This window comes from Parasteatoda tepidariorum, chromosome 1, assembly GCF_982258835.1.
Source record: "Parasteatoda tepidariorum strain Cologne lab strain chromosome 1, Ptep-v5.0, whole genome shotgun sequence".
NCBI lineage: Eukaryota > Metazoa > Arthropoda > Arachnida > Araneae > Theridiidae > Parasteatoda > Parasteatoda tepidariorum.
The window spans coordinates 132440979-132467006 of NC_141755.1; the positions used below are offsets into that span (position 1 = coordinate 132440979).

Here is a 26028-nt window from a genome sequence, read left to right on the forward strand (position 1 = left end):
GAAACTAAGAAATTTCGAGAAATACAGGTTTTCGAGATAAGCAGGTTCGAGATAAACAGGTTCAACTGTACCATATTCCACTTAACTTATAACAAATTTTTGAGTTTGGTAAACATAAATTGAAAATTTATAATAGACTATTTGTTATTGATCAAAACCTTTTGAACCTAATGATGAAACTTTATAAGATATAATGTTGAAAAAACTTTATAGTACAGTAGAGAACCATTTATCCGGTATCCAGATAACCGGGAAACCAGAAAACCGAGAAAAATTTTGATCGGTTTTGCCTCCATTTTAAACTAAAACGATTATGAAAAAAAGCGGAAATGAACTCATCCTTGAAGTTGAGTAGAGGAAAATGTAAGGAAAGGGAGAATTTTTTTCCCCGTTTACCCAGAGAAACGTCATTTCCTCCGTGACCTCCCGAGCATCCCAAATAATTGGTTCTCTACTGTACTTAGTTTCCTTCTTATGAACCTTATGCTTGAACTTTATATATAGACATATTATGTCTATGAAAATCTGAATCTAATTTTTCCTTTAGTTCCATTCTAAAAAATATCTATTCCAAAGCAGGGTTTGAATGAGAAAATTTAAACATCATAAAAAATGAGTATTGAGAATAAAATTAGAATTATATCTGATGCTCACTTATTCCACCAACAAGTATAAAAATTAAAGTTATGTATATTTTTATAAAAAAGATGTATTGTTAATAACCTAATATAAAATATTGAATGTTGAAGAATTTTTTTTATAACTTCAAATGGAAAAAAAATATCCTTATCATTAAAAAAATAACTTTGAACACGAAAATTAGAAAAACGTTCTTTAAAAAAAAATAAAACCATTGTAAAAATGATGGGAATAATTTTAAATACAAATTTTTAATTTTTTGACAATAAATTATAATAAGAAAATACCTCTATTTTTGCTTTTGAGTCACTCATTCTTTCTTGCAATTTATTTTTTTGTAGAATAAAGTTTTAATTCTTTGTTCATAATGAACAATTCTGAAAAAGAAAAATATTTAAAGTGAATGAAATTAGTTATTGCTATTTATTTATTAGAAAAATAACAGCATTACTCAGTCAAACACTCAAAGACTGACAAAGGCAGGGGCATGAGGGGCAGTTGCCCCGGTCCCCACCTCAGAGGGGCTCCCTAAACCGAATTAAAACTTTACTTTAGGTTTCCTTCATTAATGAGCTTTTTTTTAACAAAGTATGTGTACAGTGTATAATCAGTCAGTTTTATGTTAACTCCTTCATAAATCTATCATATGAACACAAAAAAAAATCTATATTTTGTAAATTCATGGCTTTCTAGTGCGGAATTCAGTTAAATTTTTGCAAATACGATGGAAAAATTCGGTCAATCAAAAGCCTGTATTTTTGCGTATAGCAAAATGCGATATAATTACAAAATTACAGGTTTCTGATTGGCTTGAGTGAGTCATTGTAATTGCGAAAATTTAGCTCAATTCCACCCTAATGTCAGCAAGGATATGAATTTTTTGCAGCCAGATGACAAAGTTAACAATCAAAAGTATTTTATTTTAATTAATTCAACATGATTTTAAATTTTCAATTTTGTTTCATAAAGCTACGGAAATATTTTAAAATAAAGACAACTAATTGACAATTTAAATCAGTGTTTCCCAAAGTGTGGTATACGTACCCCCAGGGGTACGGGAGCAGTTCAGCGGGGGTACACAAAGGCTGAAAGCCCTTATATAGTAAGACGGAAAAGAGCAAAAACTGCCACGAAATACATTTTACTTTAGCATTTTTTCGAGAAAAATAAAATATCTGTAACTATCAATATTTCTTCTATAGTTTTAAGATATAGTAAAACTGCTTCCTTTCCAAGATAAAGAAGAAATTGTTGAATAGTTTTAAAGTAAACTTCTGTCGAAAACTAGCAATAACTGAATTGGTTTTTCTACCAGCCTTTCCTCTTTTCCGTCTCGCTTTCACCCCTGGGGTACACGTTCTTATGCAAAATATCTTGCAACAAATGAAAATTTCAAAAAATTTTACTTAAAAATAAAACTAGCCATGAAACTTTATGATTAAGTATTTTTCTGTTGACTATTATTTGCAGAGATAACAGTTAATAATCAGTGGTATCAACAGCCAGATGTGATTTTTAACTTTAGTGCCATTTTTTTACAGTAAAAAAATCCATTCATTTTTTTATCAGTGGTAGACAGCGTTACGAGAAATTTAAAAAAGGTACACAAAAGTCATAAGTTTGGGAAACACTGATTTAAATAATTACAAATATTTCAAGTACATTTAATTTAAATAAACTATAACTTCGATAATAACATTAAAAAAGTTAAAAAAAGAAGATTTCGGATTGAAATATATACAGGACTTGTGAATTGTAATAAACTAAAAAATAGCATTTTCTATTTAAAAATCTAAGGTCACACTTTTTTAAAAATATATACAATTTTATTGTGATGGCAAAATGAAAACTTTATTTGGCAAGGAGCCACAATAAAACAATTTATATACTTTATCACCCTCAAATAAACTGTACATTTAAAATATTTATATAACATATTTTTAATAAAAAAATTTCCTGCTCGTTGAAAAATACAAACAAGATACTATAAATTTTTCATTTGAATTAATTTTTAAATTCATTATTAAAAAATTTTGATAAAATCCAAACTGCTCTGATCTATTTTTAAAAGCTGCTTAGATGTAAAAGTTAAATTTAGCTATTATTTTCATTTGTCTTAAGCGATTAATATGTATTTCTTACAAACTTTATTTTTATATACAGTAAAGCATTATTTTTATGTTCCTCACATATCCTTTTCCGTTATTAACATTTATTATTACCATTATAATCAGTTATTTTATAATAACTTTTATTTATCTCTTTCATTTATTTGTCATTTCATAGTATTTCCAGTTTATTCTTAATCTATGCATCTTAATTCTTTTTTATGTTAAAAAAACAATTGGTTACATGTCTCATTTTTTTGAAGTATATAATTTTTTCGCCTGGATTCATAAAGTTCTAAGCAAGGCTCACAAAAGGAATCCTCCCCCCCCCCCTAATTTCAACTAAGTAAGTCCCATAAAAAAGTAGTAGTTAAGAATAGGGAGTAGGGATTAAAATATTTGCTGAAAAAGAATGACATATGCATAAAAGATCAGTACTCACAAAAAACTTTGTATAGAAACTTTAAAAAAAACTTCATTATTGAAATCTCATATCTCTGAGCACGGTTTTTAGAAACATTCCTACAAATCAAAGAAATTTTTAAAAGCACAAAACAATTTCACTGACAGATAATTGTAACAGGTGTTTTGTTAACTATATTAATAACCATGTTGATTGTTTTCTACATCATTAATATTAGGTTGAAAACTAATGCTCCCATCAAGTCATTATTAAAATTTTTATTTCAATGGTGAATTTGCATTTTGTTTCCTTTTAAGTTATACATCCGTTGGTTTATACACTGATAATATATCAGTCCCCTGACAGACATAAAGAATATGCTTTACTGTACTATAATTTTTATTTTATTTTGCCCTTTTTAAAAAATGGTGGTTTAATGCAGCAAAAAAGTTAAAAAAGTTTTTCTTAACAAGGAACTTTGGTCATTAACTGAGACTACCAAAAGAAATTATTTTCTAATATTAAGTCACTTTGGATTTAATATTAAATTGGGGAATGGGGGGATAAATTAATTCAATATGAGACTGGTAATTTTCAGTAAAAAAATTTCATTTTGGCGAACAGTTGGATTTTTATGATATTTCAAGCTTTATTGTATTACAATTCAATTTTAAATATTGCAGAAATAATTTAATTAAATTTTTATTTTCAGTAGAAAAAGATATACCTTAAATTTAGCTTTTAACAAAATCACTTAATAGAAAAAAATAAGGCATACTTGCTTATTTCAAATAAAAATCTATCAGATCTAGCCATATTATCAATTTCTATGCTATGTTCTTCCAAAAGGACTTTTTCCTCATGACTAGGCATAAACTTCAAAAGCTTTAAAACAAGAATAATGATATTAAATAAAAAAATTACAAGAAAAAGAGTAACATACAGGTTGCTACGCAAATTTCCGTACTTTATAAATAGTTTTAAAATCCTTGCAAAAATGAAGTAAAAAAATATATGCAATATGAGTTGCAACTTAAAATTTACAGTAAGGTAAAATTACAGTGAGGGAACTTAAGTGATGAAAAAAATCAGTATTGCTTGAGAAATTTTTTGAGGGAGATAGCTGAATTAAACAACATTCTGAAAAAGATCCTTGGCATCAAGCAATGTACTGTAAAAAAAAAAATTTCTTCTGGTGCGTTATTATACAAAATGGCCACCATACAGCTTTTTTTTTTTGTACTGAAGACTTACTTCTTGAAGGGTGTATGGCTGGACAAGTAGCACAGCGAATTTTTAAGTTAGAATGAAAAAACCGTTTTAATTTACCACAGTGTAAGAAAACATTCCCTAGAACAATCACTAAAAAAACAGTTTATAGCAAGAAAACAATGCAATAAAATAATTTGAATTTTTTAAAAAAAAATCTATTGTCTCAATTATTACAAAAATAACAATTTATAAACTCTAGATCTAATTTTATTTTAATGTTTTTGGAAATGACTGACATAGTTACATTTCATGAGAAAAAAAAATTAAGATAAATTTTCAACTAATTCAAATGTAAATTTAACTTTGTAATTATATAGGGTGGTTTTTTATTATGTAGTTTCAGAATCTAAATAATGAATGATAATTATCAAATAGCAAGTGGCTTAAATTACGACTTTTTTAAAGCATGTTTTACAAACATTGCAAGAAGAATAAGATTATGTATGAAGAATAAAAGTTGTATGAAGAAATGTATGAAAAATAAAAGTTGAGATATAGTATTATTTCTTAAATAAATTTGAAATATTAAAAAAAAATCATAATATAACATAAGAACAAAAGATATACTTTGGAGTAGGAAGGAGGAAAATGGATGGTAATGGGATTCGCTAATATAATTTTATTTAGTATTTCTGTATTGCTAAGTAAATAATACATGGAATGACATTATAAAAACTATTGTTCTAAGTTTTACTGCTTCACAGCAATGCAGAAAATTAATTAAAACCATATCACCTAATAATTCTACTACCATCCAAATCTTCCTCTGGCTTACTCCAAAAAATAAAAAGCAAAACAAGATAATATCAAAATACAAAATCTAACATCATATAGCATCAAAACTAATGCAAACAATGACTTTTTGTATCTTTTTAATATTAGAAGTTATGCAAGATAACGTTAGATTTTATTAATTTTCTGATGTTATCTAATATTAGTTGCTACTTTGGTAATGTTGTGTTTAAAAAAAGAGAGGACAGCATCAATGGTCAAAAGAACCAGTAGCTGATGGGTAACCAGGGGCCTCAATCATTAGAAATTAATTTAAATTGATTATTTATTTAGTTACAATGCAAAAAATTATTACAATATTCAAATTCCAAGTAAACTTAATTTGCAGAAACATTAAAAAAAGAACATTTAAGAAAAGAAGCTTATTGTTATAAACCTAAAAACAGTCAGACTGATTAGAAAATATCAGAGAATCCATAGCAAATAATTGAATTTTTCGACTGACCTATGACATATGAAACCTACAAGGGAAGAACAGTTTAAGCGAAATGAGAAAGCTGATACAAAGAAAGATGATTTTGCGTGGGGAAAGGTAGGGTTTTAGTATAGTACCGTCCTTCTTCACTGTGTAATAACACCCAAAAAGAGACTATTTTTCACATGATTACTTTGTCAAAACTTAGCAATGCTCAAAATGCAACAGATGGAGATCCAAGTATAGCTCGTTCACCAGGAGTTGGCACTTGGCTCCACCTTCATCACGTGGTATGCGACGATACTATTGCGCTATTTTTGGGAGAAGGTTGTGAGCAATCCTGAACAATGTTGCTATTTGGCGATCGTTTGGCAAAAATATTTATTTCGCAAACTTTATGTGCATTTTTTTAACAATGAATATTCCATAAATTTGACGATATTTTACACTATTTTTTTATGATATTTCTTTCTTTTGAGTGAATAGTTTGTCCTTTATGAGACATTTCGCTGGGAGAACAACAGTTTCTAAATGTAAACTATATTTAATTAGCTAGTGTAACAAAAGGTATATTAGCAGATGATAAAGCAAAGTAAGTGAAAAAGAATTCACTTTCTGTGTTTGGCGCAAATTAAGGGTTGTCTTAATTTCAACAACGGAGATGTTTTTCCTCTTACTCCCCCGCGCTGAAATGAACTCTGCGTCCGAGGAGGTGGAGCCAAGTCTCAACTCCAGGTGAACGAACTATATCCTTTTTTGAGAAAAATTGACTTAAACTGTTCTTCCCCCTTAATATACCTACTTATATATAAAGATCAATTATCTGCTCAACCATATCTTTTGGTAACTGTTCCTTATTATCCATACTAAGAATTGTTCTACAAATTTCGTCATTTGAGAGTCTTAATTTTGATAACAATATTGTACAATTTTGAACATGCCTACCATCAATGACAGAGAGTTCTCTTGATTTGGCTTTAGTCACCACTGCTGGTATATCTTCTATAACTGAACCAATGCACTACAAATTAATAACAAGTACTTAAGAAAAGCATAATAGGCATTCATTTAAAATATGCAAAATGTACACTTATATAATATAAATGTATACGTTTATAATAGCTTTTAATTTTCTGTAATGCAAGGATAGATCAAAAAGACTGATATTTTTTTAAGAAAAGGTTGAGACTTGTTAATTAGGGTGTGTTTAAATTTTTTTTTTTTTCATTTTGAAACCTAACTAATATAGAAAAGCTGCTTCAAAGAAAAACTGATATGACTAATTTTCACAAACCAAACGTAATAATCTTTTAAAATTAACAATAATGTAGAGTAATTCCTATTTCTTTACTATATATACATGTGTATGTATATTTCACCACAGTTTTCAAATTAGAAATAAACAGAAAATCTCAATATTTACGATCGTTCAAAAGTTATGCACTGAGAATAAATTTCAGCAGAAACTTATCAAAATCTGAAATACTTCATAACTTAAAAGGAATATTACCTATGAACAAACACAAAGAAATTGAGAAAAAAAACACAGAATATATTTTTAATTTTAATCTAAGTTTAATTTTATACATTAAATCCAATTCAATCAGAGAAAAAAATTATTTTACTAATTTTTATGAAAATGATACCTGCTGTTTTTGATAAGCACAAAATGTCTTATCAAATTTTTGTAAATCAATATCTTTGTACAGTTTTCCCAAACGGTTCAAATAACATTGGCTATACACTTATGAATTATTTTTTTGAAATGTATATTAATAAGCAAGTTTGTTTTTCTTACTTCTGGTAGTTTACACCAATTAAAGGTTTTCAAAGGATTTGATGGCTGAGGAATATTTTTAGACATCACTCTTGACAAATTTAAAGGTTTGTCATTTAATGAACCTAAAAAATTATTCATACAGAAAATAATCACAATAATAAATCAAAGAAGACACAAAAAAACATAATATTCAATAAAATGTCTACAAATAAAAACAGTTGAAAAATTACCATACTAAAATATTTGTTCAGAATTCACTTGACCCTATAAGCATTGAGATCCTGGGTAATATTGTGCAAAAATTTCCTAGCTATACACTAACATTGAATAACAAGGGGCAGGGATTGATTTTTTGATGCAGTAAAGTTTGCAGCTAAGAAATCATAAAAGCACATAAAACTGCATGAAGCTAAGAAGGAGACTTAGATTTCATTGAAATCATCTCTTTTTACATGAATGTTTTTCCAACCAAGAAACAATTTTTAAGTCTAAAGACTGTCATTTATGTGCAGAATTGCCAGAGACTACAGTTTTAAAATTTATGTCATTTGATTTGTTAAATTTATAATGGGTTTTTCTTTATTTGTATGAATGGCAAACTAAGTTAATAAATGAATAATTTTTCCCTTAAAACTGTTTCTTTTTTTTTATTACCTAACATTTTCAGAAAATTCAATATTTATCAACAATTTTATATGCCTCGATATATTTGTGGTTTTATATCATAGTCAACAACTTGGGGTTAAGAGATTGTTACCGATGTGCATCATCACCAAGAGAAATTTTGGATTGGATTATTATTTAAGTGTAGGATTGACAGAGAGCATAATTTTAAAAATTGTCTGCTTTATAATGGAAGTTCCTGAAAATTGAAAAAGTTTTAGTTAATATATGCAAAGGTTTCACCTCAAAACTGTACTGTCTTTTTTCTTACATGTCATTCTAACAAAATTCAATATTTTCAAACAATCCTATTTTCCCTAATGTACTTATGGTTGTATAGAAAACCATTTCAAAGAATAAATACTTTTAAAATTTTCATATAACTACTAAAAAATACACAGAATTTTGTGTCTTGACTGGATAACAGTGATAACAGAATATTATATTGAAATTGAATGCATTAACACATATTGTATTTATGTCAAATAAAAGCTGTTTTACCGATACGAAATAGAGGTGGTGGTGGAGGACATGGTACTATTCCAGGTGCTGGGGTTATTCCAGCTTTAGCATCATCAGATAAACATCCAGCTTTTGCCAAATTTTCAACTTGAGTCCTTTGTTGTTTTTCCATCTCAAGCTACATTAAAAAAAATTATGAATTAAATAAAGGGGTCCAATAGTAAGGCAAAGTCCATGTATATGTTTAATATTATATACATGATCTTTGCCTTACTTACCTTAATTTATCTCAAGTAATCATAATTTTCAGAATTCACACACATTCTGGCTAATCAAGCTTTTACTATGTATTTATTGTATTCACAAAAGACATTTTAATTTGAGAACAAATTATAAATTGTAAGCAGAAAAAATTTAATGAAATTAATTTAAATCTATGTGGGAGCAAATTAAGAATGTGCTACAACCCATAAAATTTCAAATTTAGAACAGAATTACTAAAGAGGTCAAACACCCTTTTGGGATTTATTGTAGATGCCCTAGTTAATCACTAAAATACTTATTATATTTTAATTAGTGGTATTATATTATATATTATACCATTAAATATCAGTACAATACTCGTGCAAAAAGGATTTTAACTTTTACCTATTTGGTTGCATCCTTAGTGCAGTTTTTAAGTTGTCTAAAAGTTTTGCATGGGCTATTATTTCATCCTCTTCACGTGGAAACAATAACTGAAACATACAATAGTAAAATTTTTATTCTGTTAACTGAAGAATAGGGATAAATATTTCAAAAATTAACTACAATATTAATTTTGTGAAAAAAACAAAAACATTTATTTCAAAACTTACTTCAAATAGTGTAGGGTGATTCCAATAGAGATGCGCCAAGTGTTTTTAAAAATACTGTCTTAAACATGAATTTCAAGTGCAACTAAATAGATGATATGGTTGGTAATGTTTCTGATACAAGTACCAGAAGTCATCTAATTTAGCATTTTTATAAAAAGAAAACCCCATGTTTTTTTTTTAATAAAACCTGCAATAGGAGAATCACCAAATGAAATAGAGGTAAATGGAATGTACTTAATTCATGTAAACTAAGAAATATGAAAAAAACTTTTGATTGTTCAATTTTTGCATTAACATAACTAGTAATAGTTCATGTTTAATAAGCTTTGTATTTTCTAAATAGGGTTGATGTTGGTTGCAAGTACATAACAGAATTTATTATAAACTGTTCAGTATGAAGACAGATTTTATACTTATAGTTTTCAACCTAATCACTAAAATCCTGACAAGTATTTTAACATTTACATACCCTAATGGAATGAGTAGTTCATGTTATGAAGAATAAAAAACATAAACTAAATTTAATATTCACTTTTACTTAAACTAATAGCATATAAAGGTTTGAGTGATGGGCATCATTCACAGAAATTTTAGTCATGATTAAATTTAGCCAGAATAAATTTATTCTGAATGATTATTCTATAGCAATTAAAAAATAATTCAATGTACTAGCAATAAACTCCTTACTCTATTTTACAAATAGATCTGTAAGCTAACAAATATCACTACTGATGTCATATTTAAAATAGTTGAAAAACTGAACTGTCAGAAGTTAAATTCAAAACAATGGGTACTGCTTAACTAGTCAGAATTTCCTTGTTTGCCTATCCCACTTGAACAATTCGTCATAGAATGCTATAACACTGACAATGATCTTCTTAGTGCTTTGAATTATATATATGCCAAATTTCATTGCATTTGGCACACAGACTTAGCCCAAAGACATTCATTTATATATATATGTATAATAACAAATTTAAAATAACTTTTATGTTTGGAAAAATTAGTACTTACATCATATTTACTCTTTTAATCACAAAACTAAGGAACTAGTAAAACTATGAGCCTTTATTACTTAGAATTTTTAAAAAAAATTATAGAAACATTCTATCAAAATAAGTGAACAGTAAAATATTTAGAGGAAAGCTGTTAATTGTTTAAGTTATAGTTTAAAAAGGTTAGAAGTTACAGTTTAAATCAAAATGTCGATATTTTAAGTTCAAAGTGAGTTTTTGCAGCTATCTTAAATTTACAGAAGAGGTCAGAGTGGTGCAAAACTTGAACTTTGATATCTAAACAGGGAGGTGTTGTCGCTGATGAATTTGTACATGTAAATAGAACTAAGAGTTTAAAACTTAATGTGATTTAATGAAACAAAAAAAAAACAAAAAAAATTACAAATTTAGACTAACAAATATTTAAGCATCTGACACTGCTGTCTGGGCTAGTGAGGTAATGTTTCATAAGTTTCATTTTCATTTAATTTTCAGTTTTATGTGAAATATTGATTATTAATATTGCTAAGAATTTTCAATGAAATTTATAACATTAAGTTATAATTAAATATTTCTTTAAATTAAACTCTTTGGTGAATAAAAATACGCATTGTGGATACATAACGGAGAATATCAAAAATTAAATGAGTTTTTAAAGATAACTTTTTCTTTAATGTTTGTTTATAGAATTATGGAAGCCAGGTGGCACTTTATAGACGGTGTCATGTGATGTGTATATATTTATGTATATATTTATGTATTATGTTAATATGTATTTATATCACTACGTAGGATTTATGCAGAGTTTTCCTTAAACAACTTTAGAAGCCCTGTCTACCCTTTGATCCCTATAAATGTACCCTCTTTGCCCCTTCTGTAAAAATAGCCACCATCTCTTAGAAACACTGCCTATTTATTCATATTCCATTTTTAAGAAAAATAAATGATAATTACACAATGGTAAAATTATCTGTGTTCATAGATTTAATTTTCAATACTATTACAAATATTTACTTTGTTAGAATTATTTTTATATGGTAAAATTTGCATAAGTATCTCTTTCTCCGAAAAGGGAATATTAATGACTTTTTTTAACCAATTTTAAAGTTATTTTTTAAATAAATACTTTATTTAAAAAAATACACCATTAAATGCTTATTTTCTAATAATTTTCTGTTTGAGTTATACAAAAAAGCTTTCAAGCTGTTTATTGAAAAACAGTTTTTTTTGTTTTACTTTTTTTTACAACTAAATATAGATCAGAGTTAGATTGCATAGTATTCATATAAAGAGAAATTTTTGTATGATGAATTTTCTAAAATAAATTACCTAAAATCTGAAAAATATTTTACATTTTAAAAATATATTTCTAAGATGAGAAGCCAATAATTTCTAAGATGAGAAGCCAATAAATATTAGGAATTATGAATCAAACTGTGAACTTCAGGATGATTAAACCATAGCCATTCTCAAATAAAAACTAAAATACAATGATTTTAATCATTTATGAAGGAATTTTTCTTCTTAGTTAAGAACTAATTAACTTCTGACCATGTAAGTAAATCTTAATTGTACCTTAAATACATATAATTTTTTAACACCCAAAAGAACATGATCATAAAAGTTTCAATAAAACTCATAAATACCCAGGTATTTATGAATTTTAAGTATTTACCCGGGTAAATACCCAGGGTATTATATAATATAACATCTAAATAGTGAAATACAAATTTTACAGCATCTTATCTGCTGTAGCGTATTTTACAGATATGACTTAATATTCTATTAAATTAAGGCAGTTGATAAATATGCATTTTACAGTGCTGACACCCTACTTACAAGAATGCTCATAGTACTTTTCTTATTCCTGTTATAAAGAAATAGACTAGAAGAATTTAACACTAAGTAAAATTAATGATAGGATGATTTTAAACTTTTAACAAACGATTATTGATCAATATATAACTATACCATTTAAAAAGTGTTTACATAATAGAATGTTACAAATATAAAAGGTAATGCAAGGTAGTTAAAGGTAAGTAGTAAATGAAACATTTAGGTAGCAAAACTGAAAACCAGCACCTTAGTTACATTTAGCAGGTCTATTATGTTACAAAAATAAATTAATAAATGATCCACATATTAAAAATTCATATTGTAGGCTCGTCATATAAGAACTCGTTCATTATCAATTAATAAATTTAAAGTTTGGTTTCAGTAGTTATTATAAATTTTAAAACACACAAGAAAGAGAATTATTGGCTTAAGTTATTTTTTAATTATGTAAACATTTTATTATGTAAATGCCTTTAACTACCTACTGCAAATTCTTGTGAGTCGTTTTTTCTAAGCATTTACCTCAAGAAGGAAACTTTAAAATACAAGGGAAAAATCTGTACTTTTTCCGGAGCACAATCATCTCTCTAATATAATCAAAGTTCATAAATTGTATGTAAAAATTAAGTTTATTGTTAATTACTAACTAACCATTAGATTAGCTGATAGCCTCTAGTTTTTGACTACCAATGATACCACCATCAATTCTTTCTTGTTTGCAATCTTCAGCTTCCAAAAGAATTTCAAGGATGTCCAACAATTTCATCATCTAGATAAGAAAGAAAAAATATTTTAAATTAAGTACATAAATAAGCATAGCTATCAACATGAAAAAAAAAAAACAATCTGAGGATTTTGCAAAACTGTAAATTTCACACCAACCAACTATCAAACCATATCAATATTTTTTTATGAGCTTCGAGATTTGATAATTAGCTCACTTTAAAACCCAATTTCTAGAAAGTACCAATTTAACTAAGGAACTATTTTTTTAATTTAAACTAATTATCGCTAAAAAAAAGTTTTTTAGTGATAAACTTTGTATATTTTGAGTGTCTTAAAAGTCAAGCAAATATTTGTACATAATGCTTTTTTTTTATGATAGGTGCCCTTTTTTAGGGGCTCTTTCCAGTTTCTAATGCCCTTTTTAAGGTCTAAAATGAACACCGTAGACTTTGTATCTTAATATAACAGTTACAAAACAATGAAATAAAGATAATATTTCAATTAAAAATTGCAATTGGAATACTGAGAAGTAATGTTTAAAAACATTAGAACATTTCAGATTAACAAAGCTAAGTATTACACAATACACACAAATTTATCAAGAAAATAAATAAACAAATAAACTGGTTCCTCGAATGTTAAGCACTGTTTTAAACTAGCAAATGAATTATTTCAGTTTTGTTATCTCTTACTAATGAGTAAATTTCTTGTTCACTTCGTTACAGAACGATATAATATATATATACCACACCAAATAGGTTTACACCATTTATAATATCCTACACAATTCAATAATTTTTCTCCAAATAAAACTTCAAAATAAAAGAGAGCACTTATAATAAATTTGAAACTAAAACTAGCTCAAAAATAACAAGTGGAATATCGACTTAAATAAAGCAAAAATTGAAATACTAGTACTATTTTGATCTTATGATATATATATATGCCCCATCCCTGCAGATAATTTTGTTTCTGAATATAATATTTATATGAAAATTACTATAACATAAAATACTCAAGCAACCTATCACTAGTCAACATGCAGAGTAAGTATTAAAAAAAGTTGTGCACCCCGAAATTTGTAGTTTCAAAGAATTTTTTTTATTTTAGTCGAATTTTTTTAATTTAAAAATTATCTTTTTGTTATTATTTCAATTAATTAATGCTAAAAGCAATTCAAATGCTAATAAAAAAAATTGACATTAAATCAGTTTCGAAGGACTGTGTGAAAATATTTTTACGCTTTTAGCTTACTAATTTTCTATCCGTTATTAATTTTTTTGGAATTCAAATTTTAGAAAAGGTAAGATAGCAGTGCGCGGCAGACTGTTTGGTAAACATCTTAAAAAAAAGAGAAGAAATTAGAATAAATAATCTAATTCTAAGCATAGAGTTAGCATGTTAGATAAGGGGACTCCTTGATCAAGTATTGGGGACAATTATACGTTCGTGGAGGATTTTTTGCCGTAAATAACCTGCATTTGTGTTACATGGAAAGGAAAACCTTCCACGGTTAGTCTGACGGCATATGATTAGTCTAACCCGTGACCCGTCTACCACTGAGGATATTTTTCATTTGTACTGTGGTCGGTGTGAGCTGGGTGCCGAGTTCGAATCGACCAGCTATCATTGGGATCGAACTCAAGTCACCTCATTTAGAGGCAAGTGCTCTATTCTCTCAGCCACCCTTCTCAGTATTATAGCGGTCGTTGAACAGCCGACCCAATTTTTTCGTGGTGTTTACGAATGTGGATGTTCAACTCCGTAGCCTAGTAATTTTGAACCCAGTACAGATGACAAGGGAACCCCGGGATCAAATATTCGGAGAAATTTTGCCTCCATGACGAATTTTTTTGATGAAACTAACCCGCATTATAGTTGCATGGAGAATAAAACAGCAAAAAACTCCCACGGTTAGCCTGACTGCAAAGGAACCCATGATCCGTCTACCACTGAGGACACTCTTTATATTTTATTTTATTTTATTTAACAACCGATCCGATTTTTTGTGTTCACGACTACTCATGTCCAACTCAGCAGTCTTGTAATTTTTAGCCAAATCCAGAAGACAAGGGAACACCTACGCCTAGTATTGGATTTGTTGTTGTTGTTGTTAATTTACGTCGCACTAGAGCTGCACAATGGGCTATTGGCGACGGTCTGGAAAACATCCCGGAGGATGATCCGAAGACATGCCATCACAATTTTGATCCTCTGCGGAGGGGATGGCACCCCCGCTTCTGTAGCCCGACGACCTGCGCGCGAAGTCGAGCACTTTACGGTAGCACAGTTTAACGAGGACCAATACCGCACACCCTCGGTCCCTACGTAGACTGATCCAAGTGGTCACCCACCCGCACACTGACCGCAGCCAGTGATGCTTGACTTCGGTGATCTGCTGGGAACCGTGTCCTAACGATCAGCCCACTGCGGGACCCTAGTATTGGAAGAAATTTGCCTACGTGGAGGACTTTATGATGGAACTAACCCGCATTTGAGTTACATGGAAAGGAAATCCACGAAAAACTCCCACAGTTTTGTTTTTCCTGACGACGAGCTGAATCTAACCCATGGCCCGTCTACTACTAAGGATACGTTACATCAGCACTATGGTTGGTGCGAGCCGGGTGCAGATCTCGAATCAATAAGCCATTGTCGGGATTCGAACCCGGTTCACCATATTGGAAGTCGAAAACTCTATCCCCTGAGCCACCGTGCTCCAACTTCTCTGCATTGAGCTATCTGTCTCTCTATTTGACAAAGGTATAATAAGAATAACGGGGATATTTCCGTATCGTGATCTAAAACGCCAACTTCGATCTCTAAGGAGCCAAATTGATTTTAATGGGAAAAATTATTAAGAAAAACATGCAAATGTTTGCTTGGGAGTGGCTATGAGTTACACCCTTCGAGTTAGTCTCATTTTACGGCGTTTCTTTTAGTTTCTCGTGGTGCGCTGACCTGAAGTGGCCAAGATATAGCGATTATTCGGCCACAAATCACGGTACGGAAATCTTCCCAGCCTAAATTGAGCACACAAACCTGCAGATCTAATAAATAATAACCAAATTCTTCAGCAAGTTTGAGTCAATCTTATATGACTTAAATGTTGCTACAGTTATCAAAGTGCCCTCGAATGATGATCTGTTAAATATTTTCTTTTTCTTGATTAATTTTTCTTTGGGGAATTAGCTTATTATTTTATTAAAGGCATAATAGAGCATGAATTCATTTTTTTTATTATCTATTACTAGCTGAGTACCTGTTTTTGCGTTTTTTTCAATTTTTTTCCATATTTATCATTAATTAATTCGACTAAAGAAAGTATATATCGATATTTGAATATTGGGGAAAAGGAATAGAAATTCTATGAAAAAAATTCGTAATGCTCACTGAAAGAAGAGTAATATATATATATATATATATATATATATATATATATATATATATATATATATATATATATACAAATGTATTTTAATGAGTAATATAAAATCAAATTAAATATCTTTATTAAAGAAAATTTATAGAGTTTAAACAAAAAGCAAAACTTAAAGGCAAAATTTATTATCGCAATAATCGAACAAAAGATGCATTAATTTACGATAAAATTAGCACGAATAAGTAACTATGAGTAATTATTTGAATGTATGATTTATAATTCCCATGATGAAATAAATATCGGAATTTTTAAAATCATCTGGGATTGCATTATAAAAACTGCCAAAAATTATAGAATAACATGGATTTTCTATAAAAACGGACAAAACACAGTACATTAAGAAGTGATTATTTAAATGTGTGATTTAAAACTCGCGTGTTGTAATGAAACTGAGATTTTTCACACTAAAAGCATAGCAGTTACTTGGCATTATTCACGTAGTGACAAAGTATATTAAATTAAAATAAGTTCACGCGATATTAAAATAAGTTTTACGTAAGATTGGAAAGAAGCTTTGACTCTTAATTTGTAAAAATAATAACTTATAACTTGTCGCAACTTTCTTTTTAAAAAAAATCGTGACTTTCCTCTCCACATAACGCAAATGCTGGTTATTTTCCCAAATAGTGATGAGGAAAAGGTACTTGATCCAGGAGTTCCCTTGTCTTCTGGATCGGGTTCAACTTAGGAATATAATGAAGTTAATAAATTTTATCTGAAAAAGAGTTGTAGTTATTATAGTTAGAAACAGTAATAAAAGTAATAATAGAAAAGCAATAGTTGTTTTAACTTTACAGATAAGAAGTTCAGTGCTATAGCGTAGGTGGAGAGTCCAAAAGCGAGAGTAAAATCTGTAAATTTGCATGAATCGACCACAGTGCTGACTTGAAATATCTTCAGTGGTAGATAGATCATGGGTTAGAGTCCCTTTGCAGTCGGGCTAATCGATGGAGGTTTTCATGGTTTTCCTCTCCAAGTAACGCAAATGCTGGTTAGTTCCACCAAATGTCCTCCACGAAGTCTAAATTTCGCCCTATACTTGATCTTAGTTTTCCCTTTTCTTCTGGATTGACTTCAATATTTGAAGACTACGGAGTTGAAAAATAATAGTCCTAAACTCTAAATCTGGGTCGGCTGTTCAACGACGGTTGTTAAATAAAATAATTTAAAAACGAACCTTTAATTTAAAGAAAGACCTAAACTAAATGACTAGCACAATTGATTAGTATGTTATTGAAAATATAATTTGCGTGGTTGCGTACATAATAAGATCTTGAAAAATGTAAAAATACAACTAAATAGTTGGTCAAATAGTCAGCTGCGAAAACAGGCAAGGCCGCGTAATTAAGGGATTAAGTTTCAAAAATGTTTAGTTTCATAAATGCCCGCCAACTGTCCATGAGCGGCCTGCGGCAACAACCTAAAAGGAAAAAAATAAGAAATTTTTTTTTTAAATAAAAAAAAAAATCAGTAATTGCTTCGTAAGGTTATTAACACACCCAATCTCAATCAATGTCGTTTTTCGATCTCTTTTTTTCGATTTTCAACCCTACGGATTTACGCATAGTTTTGAAAATACCATATTTTCAAAACGACATTATTACGATACACGAATTTTGAATTCTAGTTATCACTTTTGACGCTCTTCATGTGTGTGGGTTAATGGTAAATTCAATGACTTTTCCGTAGTTATTGCTACCCATTTTCACGCAGTTTCTGAAATCGCAATTATTTTAAAAATTTATTTTACGTTTTGAAAGTTTGAAATGGGGCATTTAAATAAACTCGTTTTCGACGTACTTTATTTGCGCAAACTTTATCGCAAATTAAAATGACGTATTTCCACGATGTTTATAAAATTTCGATATTATTACGAATCGCTCATTTAGATATCCAACCATGACGTGGTTTGTTTGCGCCGATTTTGTAGCAAATCAAATTATTTGTAGTCTCAGGATTCAGAAATCCTATATCGCGATTCGTATTTACGCATTTTAAAAATCATGCGTTTTGATTCTTCTCGCAATTTAAAAATCACGCATCGTGATTAGCTAAAAATCCCGTTTTGTATTCATCATTTTCATATGCATATGAAAAGAATTCACATTCTAATATCATGTGCAATATTTTCTCATTTTGAATGAGGAAGAAAAAACACATGAGTTTATTTCAAGTGAAATGGACCAATGTCGACATATGTAAACTATTTTTATAAGACAATGCAATAAATTCATTTAATTTTCTTCTCTGTATAAAAATTAATACCTTACATTTTATTTACATAAAAAGTGTGTATTTTTAGAAAAAAAAAAGTTTTTTTTATGTATTCCTGATTTTGGTAGATACTATCAGTAAATTTTCTCGTTTTCTAATGTATTAGATAAGAATAAATTATAATCATCTAGCAATGATGTACTTGTTAAAAAATCAGCCATGTTGACTAAAGAAGCAATATAGAGAAAAAGCTAATCGCTACAAGGATGAAAACGAATGCAACCAGCGACCCCCCCCCCCTCCAGCTGTTTAATACCTCCTTATTCCAGTTAATAATCGAAGTAAAGTTTTCAACATTATGAAATATACAAATGTTTTTTTATTCTTCTTCTAAGCCCTACACCCTGGAGCAGGGGAACGCCGGTTATATTAATACTGTTTGTAAAAAAAGAATAAGTTTGCAAGCTGATTTTACTTAATTGATGTTTACATTAAAAATATTTCTTCATTACGTTTGCTTTCTTTTTAATTGTTTTAAGTGCATTTGTTTCATTTTTGTGCTAGAATAAAAATTATCATTTATGTATATTTTTTGGCTTACATTTTTAAGGATTTATTAAAGAGTCTATTAAATATCAGAGAGAATAAATGTGACGGATTAGAAGTATCAGCTCTGCTCTTACCTTTTTTACTTAATTTTTTGAGAGAAGTTTAAAAATATAATATCCAGGTCATTAACTGAAATTAAATTGGCTTTTTTTTTGTATGCCTTTTTTACTTACATCATCCACACTCAACTGTCTGCTCTAAATAATGCGAGCATGAAATGAGATAGCAAAACAAAACGTGTGGAGTTATTTGAATTCATATTCAAAAGTATTAGTTCATTGTTTTTTTAATTGACAATTTCAGTCATTTTTTAGGTATTTAAAACTGCTGCATATCACATGAAAGCATTAAATGTATCATTTGTGCAATTTTAAAGTAAAATAAAAAGGAATTGCGATCCTTAGAAACAGATATTAAATAGTCTCATGAGCAAATGATGGGACAAAATTACCTTTTAAACAAATCAGCAAACTCTTTTACCTTTAAAACTAAAAATATTGCTTATTTTTAAGTAATTCATTAATACTCAAATTATTTAAGATATGATGCGTTCCTTTCTAATGACAACAGAAGTTTTTTATTTTATCCGGTCATTTATTTATATTTTTTAAATTTCCTTTTCATTTGTTTTTATTTTATTAAATTAAATGCACAGACTTAAAATAAAAACAAATCTGTCAAAACTTCATAAATAGTTTCCATTTACAATTTTAAAAACTTGTTTCGACTTTGATTTAAAAATTTAAAAGTCTTATAAAAATTTGAAAGCCTTATTACTTTAAAGACATAATAACAGCAAAAATAAAAAAGTTAAAAATAGAAGAACGTATGTTGTTGTTATTGTTAATTTACGTCGCATTAGAGCTGCTCAAAGGGCTATTGGCAATGGTCTGGGAAACATCCCGGAGGATGATCCGAACTCATGCCATCACAATTTTGATCCTCTGCGGAGGGGATGGCACCCCCGCTTCGGTAGCTCGACGACCTGCGCGCGAAGTCGAGCACTTTACGTTAGCACAGTTTAACGAGGACCCATACCGCACACCCTCGGTCCCTACGCAGACTGATCCAAATGGTCTCCCACCCGCACACTGACCGTAGCCAGTGATGCTTGACTTCGGTGATCTGCTGGGAACTGTGTCTTAACGATCAGTCCACTGCGGGACTGAAGAAAAGTATGATTGATAAACATTTATGTACGAAATATAATATTTTACAAATTAAACATATTTCATATTTAGGGAAAACATGAAAATTTGGTCAGACAGGAGACTTGAACATTTTTTTTACATATATATTAAAACATTTGTTTAGCTAATGATCACTTGACTTCAATGCTGTATCAAGCAATATCACATGGTGTTTCTGTCTTTTAGCCGTAAGTAAAATTAAAATAAAATCAGATCTGTAATCTGAATTTCATCCAAAGTAGACCAAATGAAGAATTTTAGTAAATCAAAGAGGGAATTGAATAGCAGTAACTAAATAAATAAATAAAAAACTAAATAAATTAAAAAAACTAAATAAATAAATAGAAAAAGATATATTTCTCTCCAATAAGTTCAAATTACTGAATAAACCTTAATATTCATTCCTTAATAAGCATTAATATTAATATTTAACAATGTAGCTTCAGATTTCTTACTATTCAACAGTAAATAACAATAAGATTTGATGTTTCTTTAAACAAAATTATAGCATTTTTTAGATATACTTACTTATTGCTTTGTTGGTTCACAAAATACTCATCCTTCAGAGCAAAGTGGGTCAAGTTACCCTTTAGTAAGAAGCTTTGGCTTAGTTCTTCACCTCTTAAAAATTATTTATAAAACATATTTTTTAATTTGACAAAGTTTTTAATTTAAGTAAAAAATATTGAAGTAAGCTGGGGCAAATATAATAAGCTATTAGATAATTGATAATTTCATTATGTTAAAAAATGTATAAATGAAAAACTGTGCAAACCTTTCACATGTTTTCCCTTACCACAAAGTTCATTTAATAAAAGCCTTTACTTACCTCCAAAGGTGAGAAATTTATGTCTTCTTGATGTCCTTCAATATAGAAATTCGGAGTTCACGAATTCATGTGTGATTATTTTAGATTAATTAAACAATATAAAATCAATTACAATAATTAAGCAAATTAAACAATTAGGCTAGTTGAAACATTTAGGATAATTAAAGGGAAAAAAAAGCCTTTATTATAAATTAGAAAAAAAGATCTAAATTTTGCAAAAAAGAAAAATTAGAAGTGAACGAGTGATACAACGGAAATCTCGAAGCAGAGTGACCCAAATAAAGAAATACGAACAAGACCTTATTAGCAGTCTTAGAAATTTTTTGTTCCAAGCAATTTATGACCAGAAATCAAACAAAGGGGTGTTTCTGTGGATATCCGATATTTCCGGAAGTAAGGACAAAAAGAGTCCAAGCTAAAAACTAAGAAAGAAGCTAAAAACTTTTTCCAACAGTGTGAAGTGAGGCAGCTATTTGACAATTCTGTGGGTGGTAGCTACGACAGCAGGAATGTTTATATCAGTTTTATTGCTCTTTTGGTTAGAAAAGTGAAGACAATTATTTTAAATTTGTAAGCACTACGATTAAATTTTGAAAACCGTCCGCCAATGTGAAAAAGAAAAAAAAGATGTATTTTAGGTTTCAGAGGGCCCCAACTCCGGATAAAACTTTAAAAAAGAAGAAAAAAAAGGGGAAGGAGGGGCCTTGCCATCTCGGGGCCCCAAGCTACAGCTTACTTAGCTTATACGTAAATCCGGGCTTGCATATTGTGGACCCACTAATTTGTTGATAATTATGTCCTTTGGTAAGGTAGCATAGAGTATACTACAATATAGTAACTGGTCGAGTGTGAAAATTATAGGTTAATATTACGAGGGTTGCTATTTATATTTCTGGCCTTGGCAACAGTAAGTGTTGCTAGGCGACTGCAGACGATTTTAAACAAAAGTTTGATATTTTTAAACATAAATTCAGTAGACGATTTACCATTATAGCTTTATTTGTGTTGTTGACAGTAAATTGAAAAGTTCTTCTCTTTCAAAAAATGGAATTGAATCGTGAACATTTTCGTGCCATTATTTTTAATAACTTTCGACGTGGATTGTCAAGACAAGAATGCTTCGATGAACTTAATTCTTTATTCAGCGATAAAGCGCCATCCTACAGCACTGTAAAAAATTGGTATAACGAATTTAATCGTGGTCGATGTTCGATCCAGGACGAATCCCGTGCAGGTCGTCCAAAATCCGTTGTTGTGCCAGAAAAGATCGATGCTGTGCGTGAACTGATAAAGCAAGATCGTCATGTGACATACCGTGAGATAGAGGCGTCTTTGGACATTAGTATGACTAGCATCAATAAAATATTGCATGAGCATTTGAGCGCAAAAAAAATTTGTTCGCGTTGGATCCCGCATAATCTGACAAACGCTCAAAAAAAGGCTCGCGTCGAATGGTGCAAGGAAATGTTGGAAAAATACGTTCAAGGTACATTAAAGGCTGTGTATAACATCTACACAGGTGACGAATCATGGATCTATGCATATGAGCCGGAAACAAAACAGCAATCAACTGTATGGGTCTTCCAAGACGAGGAAAAACCAACAAAAGTTGTTCGAGGAAGAAGCACATCGAAACAAATGATTGCCTGTTTCTTCGGCATTAACGGTCAACAGTGGCGTTAGAGCAACGCAGGACGGTCAATTCTGAATGGTACACGACCATTTGTTTGCCAGAAGTCATTGGAGAAATTCGAAAAAAGCAGAAGAACAGGCGAATCATTCTTCATCATGACAATGCGAGCTCTCACACATCGACTCAAACAAAGGCATTTCTGACGGAGCGAAAGATCGAATTGATGGGTCATCCGCCGTACAGCCCTGATTTGGCACCCAATGACTTCTTCTTATTCCCACATCAAAAATAAATTACGTGGACAACGATTTTCGACCCCCGAAGAAGCGGTTGATGCATTCATTTATTTACACAATAAATAAAAATTTACAAGATTATTTGAATGAGCAAATAAATATTTTCACCACAAATCCACCTCTATTTTTTTTTCGCTTTTTTTGTTTGCTTTCTCTCCAGAATACAAGAAGCAGCGACGTCTAAATTACGAAAATATGAGCTATCCGGCCGACGGATAAAAAATACGGAAAATCTTATTTTCTATGCGTGAAATCGGAGAAAATAGCTAATATAAGTAAACATGCGGAAGGATTAGCAGCAAGGACGTAATTTGAATTTTCTGTTTTTCTTTGAAAATCGTAAATAAATATAATAATTTGACTTCAACGACTGAATTTTTTTTAAAAAAAAAACGTAATATTTATAAATAAATAAATAAAAAAAAAACGAAACTTTTAGAGAATCTGAGTTTTTGATAAAAAGGCTGAAATTCGAGAGACAAAAGCGAAAAAAATCTCATCCCTGTATAAAGGTCAACCAGTTTTATCCCAAGGATGATTTTTAGAGAAACTTCAGAGGGAGGAATGAGGACTTCAATAATTTCGCTCCGCGGAAAATTAAATTCCTCATAAAATATTTTAACTTGTGCAAAAAAACATTTCGCCGGAAATTAGCGGGAAAAATGGAAAAATCTGAGAAAAAGCGGAATTCTGCGAATCCGCGGAAGAATCTCATCCCTGTTATAAGAATGAATATAGTTCGGCTTTACCCTGTCCCGCCCCCATTTCGGGGCATCCAGGGAATACTGTTGAAGGATCGGTTTAGGCCAGATCCTCCATTCTGTTTTCAAAAAGTCTTTTAAAAATCTCTTCAATTCCTTTGTTTAGTTTCTTTTAATGGTATCAAAGTTGAAATTTCTCGGGAAAAATTTAATTCTTAAATCATCATAAACAGGACAGACAGTAAGTACGTGTTCGATATCTTCATAAGTTTTACAAACTTTGCAGTTCGGGTCTTTCCCGAACAATTTTGACTGATAACTACCTTGAGCTCCATGGTCAGTTAGAAATTGATTGATATACAAGTTAGAGTAGATTTTTCGATTGCTGTCTTTTGGGATATAATATATATATATGAATACATAAAGGATGAATATATAAAGAATGAATAGGTAATTTTTTAAAAAAAAAATTTAATAAGCCACAATAAAGGAACCTTACCTTGCTACAATGAAGAAATCTCCCTGTGCAATTGATGAGCCTGTTATTCTGCTAGCACTCATTCGCCTCAAATAACAATGCCGCCTATAGGTCATTGAGTTCGCGAATACTATATTATAATATTTGGTCGGGTTTGAAAATTATAAGTTAATATAAAGGGAAGATATAGGTCATTTATAAATAAAATACATGAACAACAATTTTTCTATTTTAATGATATTATACGGGCCTAAAAAAAGAAACAAATAATAATTTTAAGAAAATAAAATCTTCTATTAACGCTAGAATATTGTAAAATAAATAAAAATCACATTTATTTTTATTAGATATAAATTTTACTCATTGACCATAACCGTGGTTCGAACCTCCGATCAAGCACTTCCAGTAACTGCAAACTGATTTGTTTTGCACGTTAATTCAATCAATTCGATTTTCAACTCAACTGGTTAAAGATTCTTCGTACTGTCGGACTAAGATTGGAAGGTTTTCACCATTAAGGACAGGATCAAGGATAGCATTAAGGACAACAAAACCTTTCTACGAATCTTCCGTACAGCTCATAAGTTAAAAACTTGGCACTGAACAACGAATAATTTATGAGAACTATGGGCATAGCTTGAAAGGAGTGTTTAAAAAAATAAACATGGCTCAAAACGTGGTTTTAAAAAGAGATCTAGCATTTGGTTTTGTTTTTTAAACTTCTCTAAAAATTTATCTTTTTAAAAGAATAAACGAGTGAACCCTCATGAATTAATCGACCATTTATTTTAATCCTTTTGGTCCGAAATTTCCAGAAGAATACCAAAGTTAAGCATCCCTGACTGCTGTCAATAAGAACGTGTGACCACTTTCTTCATCCTGCTTAGGAACCGAGGGTGCGCGGTATCTCTTTAAAGTGTTCGACTTCGCGAGCAGGCTACGAAAATGGAAGAGAATTGTGAAGGCGGATCATCCTCAGGGATGTTCACCAGAACGTTGCTAATAACCCATTGTGAACCGTGTTAGCTCCAGGGGATAGAGCATTCACTTTCCAATGAGATGAACCGGGTTCGAATCCCAGCGATAACAGATCGATTCGAATTCTGCACTCGGCTTCCACTGACCACAGAGCTAACGTAAAATATCTTCAATGGTAGACGGATTATGAGACTTCCCTTGTCGTCAGGCTAACCGTGGGAGGTTTTAATGGTTTTCCTCTCCACATAACGCAAATGCAGGTTGGTTTTACAGAAAGTCACCCACGAAGGCAAAATTTCTTCCTATGCTTGATCCAGGAGTTCCCTTGTCTTCTGGATCGGGTTCAACTGAAGAATATAGTAAAGTTAATAAATTTTATCTGAAATTTTTATTTATTTATAATAGTTAGTAATAGTAATAATAAAAAAGCAATAGTTGTTACTTATCATATAAGAAGTTCAGTGCTACAGCGTAGGTGGAGAATTCGAAAGCAAGTGTAAAATTTCTAAATTCGCATGAATCGACCACAGTGCTGACGTGAAATATCTTCAGTGGTGGATAGATCATGGGTTAGAGTCCCTTTTTGCCGTCTGACTAATCGAGGGATGTTTTCATGGTCTTCCTCTCCATGTAACGCAAATGCAGATTAGTTTCACCAAAATGTCCTCCACCAAAAGTTTCACCTAAATTTCGCCCTTTACTTGATCTAA

The 26028-nt window shown here is 30.1% G+C and overlaps 1 long non-coding RNA gene across 6 annotated transcripts; it reads right to left on the reverse strand.

Moving 5' to 3' along the window:
* Positions 1-965: 965 nt before the first annotated feature.
* On the reverse strand, positions 966-24577 carry LOC147816987 (uncharacterized). 6 transcript variants are annotated; one of them, XR_015429749.1, is made up of 6 exons: positions 24362-24577; positions 20932-21024; positions 12874-12991; positions 8574-8712; positions 6575-6650; positions 966-1016 (listed from the first exon to the last, which is right to left on the reverse strand). It is a non-coding gene; the product is annotated as an uncharacterized LOC147816987 (long non-coding RNA). The 6 variants fall into 6 exon arrangements; XR_015429751.1 differs by lacking the exons at positions 20932-21024; positions 24362-24577 and adding an exon at positions 13973-14132; XR_015429752.1 differs by lacking the exons at positions 966-1016; positions 20932-21024; positions 24362-24577 and adding exons at positions 3252-3269; positions 13973-14132.
* Positions 24578-26028: the final 1451 nt, after the last annotated feature.